Below are 11,879 nucleotides of genomic sequence, written 5' to 3' on the forward strand. Positions count from 1 at the left end.
TATCTAAGGGGAACTAGTGATGTGGGTCTGTTTTATTCTAACAAAGATAGTGCAGATCTTGTTGGTCATGCAATGCAGGTTATTTATTTGACCCACATAAAGCTCGATCACAAACAGGCTATCTGTTCACATACGGAGGTACTGCTATATCATGGCGATCTACGAAGCAGTCTATTGTCGCTACTTCTTCAAATCATGCTGAGATAATAGCCATTCATGAAGCAAGTAGAGAATGTTATGGTTAAGATCAGTAATACATTTTATCAAAGAAAGATGTGGTTTGAAGTGTGACGTCAAGATACCCACAATACTCTTTGAAGACAATGTTGCATGCATAGCTCAATTAAGAGGAGGCTTTATAAAAGGAGATAGAACGAAACACATTTCACCAAAATTGTTCTTCACACATGATCTCCAGAAGAATGGTGATATTGATGTGCGACAAATTCGTTCAAGTGATAATCTAGCAGATCTATTTATCAAATCTTTACCAGCCTCAACTCTTGAGAAGATGGTTCACAAAATTGGAATGCGAAAACTTAACCATCTGAATCGTGGTTTTTATCAGGGGGAGTAAAATACGCACTGTACTCTTTTTTCCTTAGTCTAGGTTTTGTCCCACTGGGTTTTCCTAGAAAGGTTGTTAATGAGGCAGCAAAAAATGCGTATTATGTATATCTATGTACTTTCTTTTACATAGATATCCAAGGGGAGTGTTGTAAAATAGTTGGAGTGCCACGTGGGCCCAACAATTGGAAGGTGCCATCACTATTGATTGTGTATACATGCCATATGACACCTTCCCATTATTGATGTTAATGTATGGCTATAAATAGCCACTGTATGAAACATATACATACACCTTTGAAATAATATTACTTCCTAAATTTTCTTCTTTTAGTATATTAATTTTAGTAAGTTTTTATATAACACTTCCTAAATTTTCTTCTTTTAGTATATTAATTTTAGTAAGTTTTTATATAACAGTAATGTATAAAAGTTTCTTTTTTTTCTTACAGAAAAAGATAATGGAACTAAGTTCATCATTTAGCTTATTAATCTCTTTGTAAATTCATAAATGACTTCTACGATGGATAATTTTATCAGTATTTCTAATATTTGTTATATTTCATTCTTCTTTGTAGTTTCACTGCGCGCATTATTGCAATATTTATAAATTTTTAATGAAAAACGTTTAGGGTCTTAGATTAGGAAAATTAAAACAAATCAGATTTTGATAAGTTAAGTATGTAATTACAAATAAATTATCTTTATATCATATGAATTTTTCATAGTCACTAACGAGATTCTTAATGTCTTCAATGCAGCATATTTTACTAAAAATGAAATTCATCGTAATGTTAATTACTCTACTTGTTTGGTTAAATATTATTTCTGAATCCGTCACCGTGAATATTGGAGTAAGCCAAGATTTCACCACTATAATGGGTACAATCTCAGCAGCTTCAAATCATATTATAAAACCTTATAATATAATATGACACTTTGTTACTGATTTCAAAATACATTATTTTTTTATTTTGTCTCGTACTCTTTTTTATCAATTATTTGTCTTCTTTTTAACTTTTTTTTCTCTAGCGCATTTGAATTTCGAAAACTGTAATAAATTTCTAGAAAAAAATTTATTATTTTCTCTGTCATTGACATTATATATTGGATTTTCATTAAATAATGTTAGTGTAGGCCATTTTAATATTATAAAAAAAATGTTTGCATTGCCACATTGACCATGGTTGTATTAGGATATATATTTTATTGGCTTTCATTTGTGGGGAGTAATGGGTGTTGGCCGTTTATGGCACTAAGTGCTACTTTACTCCGTTGGAGTTACTTTATTGGCAGCATTGGTAACATCCTTAGCAGTTGGTGGCCGTGAGCCTTTCATCCCATTTACTTCCTAGTTTTTATTCATCCATTATACCTCGTAACATATGTAACTCTAAGGCTATTTATCTTTACTATTTACTATACCATTATCTTCCTATTTATTGCTAGGAAGACTTCTTATTGTGTAAATAGTGGTGGTCTTCATTTGGTTTGTACACACAAAACACAAGAGAAAACAAAAAGTGAAAGAGTTAGTCTAAAAGAGAGCTCTTATTAGTTGAAGGGAAGTGTTCTTTTTTGTGGAGCTTTGAACTCAACTCTTGTCCAGAGTTGTTGAGTTATACTTTGTGAAGGTTGTTGTATCATGGAGGGGACAAGTCAAAGAGAACTACTGTTGGACCGGTGAAAACATTTGCTATAGTGGGCTTGAATCTCCTTAAAGAGAGTGAGATATCCGCGCCTCAGCCTGAAAAGATTTATTTCTTCATTTTATTTTCAATTGTAATCTTGCAGTTTTATTATCTTGTAAGTTTTTTCACTAACATTTTAAGGAGATTCATAGATGACTACAATTGAAAAAACCGCGAATGTCAAGATGGGAGACCTCAACAAGCCATTTCAGTTCAATGGTAATCATTTTAACAGATAGAAGGGCAAAGTACTTTTCTACTTGAGTCTTCTCAATGTTTCTTATGTATTAACCGAGAAGAATCCAAATAAAGAAGACATCACCTTTATGAATGATGATGAAACTATTTCTCATCAAGAGAAAGTGAAAAAGTACGATGGTGATTCCTATAAGTGTCGGTATTATCTACCTAATTGTCTATCTGATAATTTTTATGATTATTATGATAGAACTTACTCTAGTGCAAAGAAAATTTGGAAGGCATTGCAGAGTAAGTATGATACCGAAGAGGCTGGAGCGAAAAAATATGCAGCTAGTAGATTTTTTCGTTTCCAAATGGTGGACAACAAATCAGTGATAGATCAAGCTCAAGACTTCATCATGATTGTTGGAGAGCTTAGATCCGAAGAGGTTAAAATTGAAGATAACCTTATTGTTTGTGGCATAGTAGATAAACTTCCACCTTCTTGGAAGGAATTTCGAAAAACTATGCGCCACAAACAAAAGGAAACTTCTCTTGAAACCTTGATAATGAAAATCCGCATGGAAGAAGAAGCAAGGGGCCAAGATGCACTTTTACAAATAGAAGAGAACAATATCACAACGAAAGTAAATTTAATTACTTCGAATAATGTCACTCCTGAAACTCACAAAAATACTTATTTGAAGCCTAAGAAGAAAAAATTCAAGAAAAATAATGGTAGACCTCCCAAGAAAAATAATGGTGAAAATCACCAAGCACAAAATCAATAAGTTCAAGAAAAGCGACCATGCTTTGTTTGTGGCAAGAGTGGCATATTGCTCGATTTTGCAGATCAATTGGTAAGAGGCGATCTCCTTGGGAGGGATGTAAAGGAGCCATAGGTCACGGGTTCGATTCTCCCTTGAGGCTGCGAGCCAATAAGATCTGGAAACGTGGTTCTAAACCTCAGGCAAACGTTATCGAAGAACCTTTGTGGTGGTGATTACCGACATAAACATGATTGAGAAAATTGATGGATGGTGGGTTGATTCTGGTGCAAACCGTCATGTCTATTATGACAAAGATTGGTTTAAAAAATATACTCATTTTGAGGAGTCCAAAACCATCATGCTTGGTGATGCTCACACTACTCAAGTGCTTGGAAAGGGAGATGTTGAATTGTGTTTTACTTCTGGAAGAGTATTAACTTTAAAAGATGTACTTTATACTCCTTCCATGAGAAAAAATTTGATGTCTAGTTTTATTTTTAATAAAGCAGGCTTTAAACAGATTATTGAATCTGATCAGTATGTAATAGTGAAGAAGGGTACTTTTGTGGGTAAGGGGTATGCATGTGATGGGATGTTTAAGTTGAATATTGAGATGAATAAAACTTCTACTTCTATTTATATGTTTTCTTGTATTAATTTTTGGCATGATTGTTTGTGTCATATTAATTATCGTTATGTTGGAATCATGAGTAGTTTAGGATTAATCCCAATGGTTAAAAAGAATTTTGAAAAGTGTGAGGCTTGTAGTAAAGTTAAGATCACTAAAATGCCTCATTTTCAAGTTAAAAGAAATTGTTAGAATTAGTTCATACTGATATTTGTGAACTTGGTGGAATTCTAACTCGTGGAGGTAATAGATATTTTATCACTTTCATTGATGATTTTTCTAAGTTTACATATGTTTACTTGATGAAAAATAAAAGTGATGCTTTTGAAAATTTCAAAACTTATCTCAATGAGGTTGAAAATCAGTTTGGAAGAAAAATAAAAAGAATTAGAAGTGGTAGAGGCCGTGAATATGAATCAAAGATAAACTAGTTAGTATAAACATATAATGAGCAGAATAAAATATAAAACTATTTGACTGATGCAATTAGGATGAATATACATATAATGAGTACATAAATAAATTGTATTTGAGCTATTTATAGTTGAGAATGAATACAAATCAAAATATAAATACAAAACTTTATGGTATACATTAGGACAAATACGGAATCAAATCTAAATGCAAACTTTATGGTATACATTAGGACGAATACATAATCAAATCTAAATACAAACTATTTGGTATACAAAGTGATATTGAAAATAAGCAAAATAAAATACATGTGTAAGATGGATTAATACCTATACCATGTACACATGAGTATTGTATTTTGAATACTACAAAAAATTTTAAAAGGAGATACATAAACTTCATGACCTTAACATGATAGCCAAATAACTTTATAAAATTTCAGACATTTTTAAAGATAATATAATTTCATAACGTCAAATGATGCTTTAGTAGAATAAACTGCTTCAAATATGATAATGTATGGTAAATAAACGTGTTCAGAAATAAAAAAAATAAAAAAATTGAATATTGAATTTTTAGAACAATGGTAATAAGCGTGTTTTTTAGAACATGGTGAAAGAAGAAGAAAGAGATGAAAGTTGTTGTATTTTGATATATTGTCAATTAGTTCTTTGTTTTTAATGTTTGTATAAGCAATTGTTTCTTTTTAATATTTTTCTCTCCCCTTAATTTTCTCCTTTCTGTTTTTAACAATTGTTTCTGTTAGGTTATTAGCATTTTAATATTAATATTTAACATATTAAATTGCTTTATTTTGGAGTTATAAGAATGAACATTGGAATGGATGACTTCTACATCATCCATTAGCATTGGTTATCCATCAATGTATTTCATTCTTAATTCCTCCATTACTCCCTTTGTAACCTATGTAACATATGTAACTCCCTTTGTAACCTATGTAACATATGTAACTCCCATTGTAACTTATGTAACCTATGTAACTCCCATTGTAACCTATGTAACTCCTAAGGCCATTATCTTCACTATTTACTACCTCCATTATCTTCCTATTCATTGCTAGGAAGACTTCTTGTAGTATAAATAGTGGTAGTCTTCATTTGGTTTTAGAGACACACAATTCATAAGAGAAAACAAAGAGTGAAAGAGTTAGTCTAAAAGAGAGTTCTTATTAGTTGAAGGGAGGTGTTCTTTTTTGTGGAGCTTTGGACTCAACTCTTGTCCAGAGTTGTTGAGTTATACTTTGTGAAGGCTGTTGTATCCTGGAGGGGACAAGTCAAAGAGGACTACTGCTGGACCGGTGAAAACATTTGCTGCAGTGGGCTTGAATCTCCTTAAAGAGAGCGAGATATCCGCGCCTCAGCCTGAAGAGATTACTTTCTTCATTTTATTTTCAATTGTAATCTTGCAATTTTATTATCTTGTAAGTTTTTTTCACTAACAGTTTCTTTTTGATATTTTTACTAAATATTAAAAATATTGACAATGAGTCCTATTAAATGTCAAAATATTGACATTTTAAAAAATTTCCCATAAATATATAAAATTATTCATACTTCGCGCAATTATTAAAATTATTAATAATCTTTTTTAAATGTTTTATAAATATAGAAGATAAAGAATATATAATTCTCATATATACTCGTATAAATTTTAATTTTGTAAATTGAGTAAACTACTCATACTCCTGTTTTTTGGTTTGTAAATTTAAATTCTTAGATCTACTCTAAATTAAATTAATTTACTTTCCTTTAAATGACTAGTGAAATCTTTAAAAAAAAATGGAATTTATTACCAAAGATATGTTGAGTTGAAATTTTGGGTGGGCTTGTACGACGTTTTTAGTTATTGGCCATTTTTAATAACAAAGTTTCTTTTTTCATGTGAACTATCTATTGTGTGAGAAATTTAACTCATTACTATTTAGTTAATTCGCTCATCAATGTAAGTTAAAATGATATATAATTGATGAGAAATCTTATAAAAATATTTTCATAAAAACATTATTTTTATTTGATATGTTATGTATATAAACTATAACCATAATAAAGGGAATAAATTATTAGATATTTAAAAGTTACGAAATTAAATTTAGTAAAAATATATAAAAAAATAAAATAAAATAAATTATTATCGTAGGTTAAATTAAAATTGATATAAAATACATAAACTTTGAATATAAATCCTTATTTAATCGCCAGGCACAACTGACTCTCTACACAACGGACAAACTTTTTTCCTCGACAACCACTTGTTAATGCAGCCCACATGAAACTCGTGTTCACATTGAAGCTTCCCAATAATATCTCCATTTTGATATTCAAGCTGCCAAAACAAGTAAACTCAATTAGCACAAAAAAATAAAAGTATCAAAACTCTCTTTATACTTTCTCCGTTTCATATTATTTAGCTTCCGTTGAACACACCCTTAAATTGATCTATTTTTTTATATAGGAACTAATCAACATCTTATTTATTTTTATTTAAAAAAAAAACAAAATTTATGAAATAATTTGCTTTTGTTACATACTATGCAGATTGCACATGTTTCTGTCTCATGATTATCAGCAACATAATGCATTCTCTTCATTAGATACATTGAAATTTTCTCTAATTCGAAACAACAATCATCATTAAGTAGTAATAATAATTTTGCTTCCAAATCCATACGATTAATTACGTTCGATACGTATCGTCGTGGTGTATTCGTATGATTATTTGGTAATTCTAGTAAAATTGAGGATTGTTGAGGTTAGGGTTGGCAATATATGTTTTATTGATTGAAATTTCAATGTGGTATTAGTGAAAAAGGAATTTGGTTATATAATAAGGTTAGTATATGTTTTTATGAATATATTTAAGATTTTTTTGGAATTGAAGAATATTCCTAATTAGATACGGATTAGGATTCAGGTTTTTTTTTTATTGAATTGGGCAAAAAGTCAAATTCGATAAGGTTTATAATTTCGTTTCAAATTACTTGACTTCTATTTTAAAAGAAATAATTTATTGTTTATGTTTAATTTCGAAATTCAGGATAATTTAATGATATTCTAAGCTTATTACCTTTTCTCTACTCAACTCTTCCAACCCTCACCTCTTGACTATCCCGCGCCCCTCAACACCACCCCGAACCCCTACTCCCATTCTACCCGCCTCCATTTATGTTTTGCTAGATAACATATAAACAAATGCTTAACTGAGATAATATTTTCTTATTTACTTACCAAACATTAGAGAAAAAGTTAAAAGTCACTTAGTTTTTAAAAAAATATTTTCAAGTCATTTTCCTTCTGACCAAACACATAGGTCATCGTTTGAACAATATTTGGTTGAAGTAAAAACACAGCAGTTTGAAATTATACAAGAATATATAAATGTTGAAACTACTTGGACATGAAATTCATTAGAAAAAATAAATAAATTTTGTGAGTAAAAATAACTTTTAGCGATTTTGGGATCTTAAAAACAAAAATGTTGGAGCCTAAAGCAAGTAAATACTTGCTTGCTTTATGTTTAAGGCTACGTTGGTGGATGATTACGATTTATAATAAAGTTTTTTGAATTAAGTTCGTTTTAATATAAAGACATAAAATAACACAAACTTAAAAGTTGCGTGTCTCATACACAATTGTGTCAAGGCTCAATTTTTTTGATCAAGGAAACATTACAAAGTTTTTCCGTATTGCTTAAATTTTGTGTCAAATTAAGTTACATTATCTAAATCGAACGGAAGAAATAGAAAGGAAGATAATAGAGTTTGACTTTTTGTGGGATTTGAATGTTTCATTTTCAACCAAAATTTGTCCCACATCGAGATGAACCAATTTTGCAGTGTGGATTTTCTTTCATTTTAATTGAAACTTAATGTTCCTAATAATTAACTCGTCTTGTCGGGGGTGCTTAGGCGATTCACTTATGATCGTATAGAGACCGGTGAATCGTGCCAACACCCACGAAACGAACACAATTTACTAAGGCGAGCGAGTTTGCCCTACTTTGGTGGACTTGCCCGCCAATTTTTGGAAGCCCACAAAATTTCTTGTGGGCTCACAAATCAATTCTTAAATCATAAAAATGAATAATTTCTAGTGGGCTTTGTTGGGCTTTCATCTTAGGAAATCCTTGTTTGGGTTGCTTCACAATTTAAGGAAATCTTATTTAAAGAGAAAAGGGTCGTTCCTCTTCAAAACAAAATATGTCCTTATGTGCGTTAGTTGTCATGTTGAATATATTCAACTCATTTTTCATTTCTTTAAATGTCAGATGAAATTGTCATGTCATTATCTTACCACATAACATTTATATGAAAATGGAAAGATATTCGTATTCATAAAACACCTAATCCGATCCATAAATCAGCTCCTTTTAAATTCACTATTCGACCCATTTTTAACAATTTTGTTTAATTTTTATTTTTGCGGTGAATTCCGAAAATGAGTAATTGATTAATAAAAAATAGGAAAAATATAAAAAAATATAAAATTAATGCCAAAAATTCACAAATAAATAGTAACCTTAAATCTAACATTTCAATTTCTTTAAAATTATTTATTTTTTTGATAAATCTCAAAAATGAGTAATTGATTAATAAAAATATGAAATTATGAAAAAAATATAAAGTAACGCCAAAAGTTCACAAATAACTATAGTAACATTTCAATCTACAAATTTTTTAAATTTTTTTTATATTTTTCGGCAAATCTCGAAAATGAGTAATTTACTAATAAAAAGGGAAAAATATGAAAACAAAATAAAAATTTACGTCAAAATTCACAAATAAATATAGTAACCTTAAATTTAATAATTTCAACAATTTTTTTATATTTTATAATTTTTTTTTCATATTTTCCTATTTTTTATTTGTGAATTTTTGCATAATTTTTATATTTTTTCATATTTTTTGTTAATAAACTCATTCTTGGGATTTGTCAAAAAAAGTAAAAATTAAAAAAATGTTGAAATTGTTGAAATTAAGGTTACTGTATTTATTTTTTAATTTTTGGCGTTAATCTTATATTTTTTTCATACTTTTTATTAATTAATTACTCATTTCGGAATTTATCAAATTAAAAAATTTAAAAAAAGTGTTCAAATTGAATTTAAGGTTACTATAATTATTTGTGAATTTTTGCCGTTAATTTTATACTTTTTTCATATTTATCTATTTTTTTTATTAATCAATTACTCATTTTCGAAATTTATCAAAAAAAATAAAAATTAAACAAAATTATTGAAAATTGGTCGGATAATTTATTTAAAAGGGGGTTGATTTATGGGTCGGATTAGGTATTTATGAGTCCGAATATCTTTCCATTTTCATATAAATGTTATGTGATAAGGTCAAAATGACATGACAATTCCATATGACATTTAAAGAAATGAAAAATAAGTTGGATATGTCCAACATGACAACTAACGCCCATAAGGACATATTTGGACCAAAAGTTGGATGGCGAGGGCATCAGTGAATCAAACTTTAAACGGAGGGTATATCTAGACCTTTTCGAATAGTTTATGGACATATTTGACCCTTTTCCCTTATTTAAAAGAAACGTAAGGGGGCGGAGTTACACCTAACTTAAGGGTGGTTAGATGAACTACTTTATCGGAAAATTTGTGAATATATATATGTTAAATTTTAATACTAATATATTATTTGTTGAACAATTTATAGTAATGAAAGATAGCCCACATGTTTAATTTTTTTACTTGTCCTAAAGCATTGACACTCTTGACAAAAATTCTGGCTCTGTCACTAATGACGTGATGTGGCTACAACTTCAATGTAATTTCATGAATTAAATTTTTAAGCACGTGATGTGACGTACCAATACAATCCCACAAATGGAACATGAGAGAGTGGTATGTACATAACTTTATGCTACCTTATGAGAAGATAGATGCTAGTTTTCGATAGATTATTGACTCAACTAAAAAACATCGACGTCAAGTATTGAAAAAAGTACATTAACGAAGTATGAAGAGATAGATATTGTTTTAATATATCATTGACTCAAATAAAATATATTAACATTATATTGAAAAAGGAATAATAGCGAATCAATCTAAACATGCCAAAAATAAGGAGAAGAGAACAATAGCAACAAACACAACGAAAACAAAGTAATAATTATTGTGCTTAGAAGGTCAAATGAAGATGGTGACCCTTCGATGCCTCGCAAGGGATTGTGTAACAAGTTGTTAATTAAGAAGGCCAAAAGCTTGACTAGACACTCACTAATTAATATTATAGTACACATTTGAATCTTAAAAAATCTAAGAATCTTTACATGTTCAAAAGTGTACTAGGTTGAATGTATAGATTTTAATTTCCTCCCAAGATCACAAAAATATGAATAGCTCATCAGAGATGGATTTAGAATTTAAATTTTTAAAAATTTTCAAATTTTTAATACTGAACTTATTAATTTAATATTTATTAAAATTTTAGCAGTGTTTTAAGTACACAAGAGCTTCAGCATAAATCCTATATATATCAGTGCTATAAATATACTCTACGATCGAAAGTTATGAATTCAAATCACATGATATTAAAAGTTACATATCCGCTCATAAAGCTCATATGGGGTAACAATATTTGCTGTAAGTCATTATCTTAAGATATACATCTAAATTAAAATGTACTACGTAAGCAAATTAATTTATTTACTACGAAATAATGACATATGCTACTTGTGCACTTCCAATTTTGTATGAAAAACTATCTATAGCCTTATGTCCATAAATAGCTACTCTCTTTAGTGTAAATCAAAGCATATATACAACTTATAGTCTATTAAAATGTCTCAAGGAAAATTGTACATTTGTGTAATTATGGTGCTCATAATTATGGTGCAACGTACAGAAGCTCGGATTTTAAGGCCAAAAAAAATTATGTTGTTCGAACTCTTCAAAAATGTCACAAGAGGTGTGTTTTATCCTCTAGAAATAATGCATTTTCGGAAGATTCATTACGAATACGACAACACTTTTAAAGAGTCTGAACAACGTAAAAGAAAAGGGCTAAGTGAACCATTTCGAGTTCTTTTCGAGCATATAAAAGTTGATAAGAGCCAAGAAAGAAAGTACAAGCTCATGAGGATTAGTCCCGGAGGACCTGACCCTAAACATCATTAATCCAAGAATTTCTAGTTAATTAATTAATTAGTACTCTTAATCTTATTGTTATATCTTTGATTAGTAGTTGTAATGAAAAAATGTCATTTGAAATGCACCTCATGAGTAGTATGAAAAATATCTACTTTCTCATCTATTTTATCTTATGTTATATTATTTTTTCTTACTCTCTTTCAAAATGGATGATGTTTATATTTTTTTGATATTTAGAGATGATGTAACTTCAAGCCTTTTTATTTCACCGTGCTTTTATGATAAAATAATATTATTTAAGATTATAAGTTTCAAAATGAGAATCTTAAAGTTTGTACTGATTAATCAAATACCATTATATAAATTGAAACAGTATGAGTACTAGTAGAATTCGAACCTCGATATAGCAGGTGGTTTTTCAGGCTTACGAAGGCACTCCATGCTTAATTATATCTTACTTAATTATAAATTTTTCTGACCTGCACCGGCACCAAATCA

This window comes from Solanum pennellii, chromosome 12, assembly GCF_001406875.1.
Source record: "Solanum pennellii chromosome 12, SPENNV200".
NCBI classification, from domain to species: Eukaryota; Viridiplantae; Streptophyta; class Magnoliopsida; order Solanales; family Solanaceae; genus Solanum; species Solanum pennellii.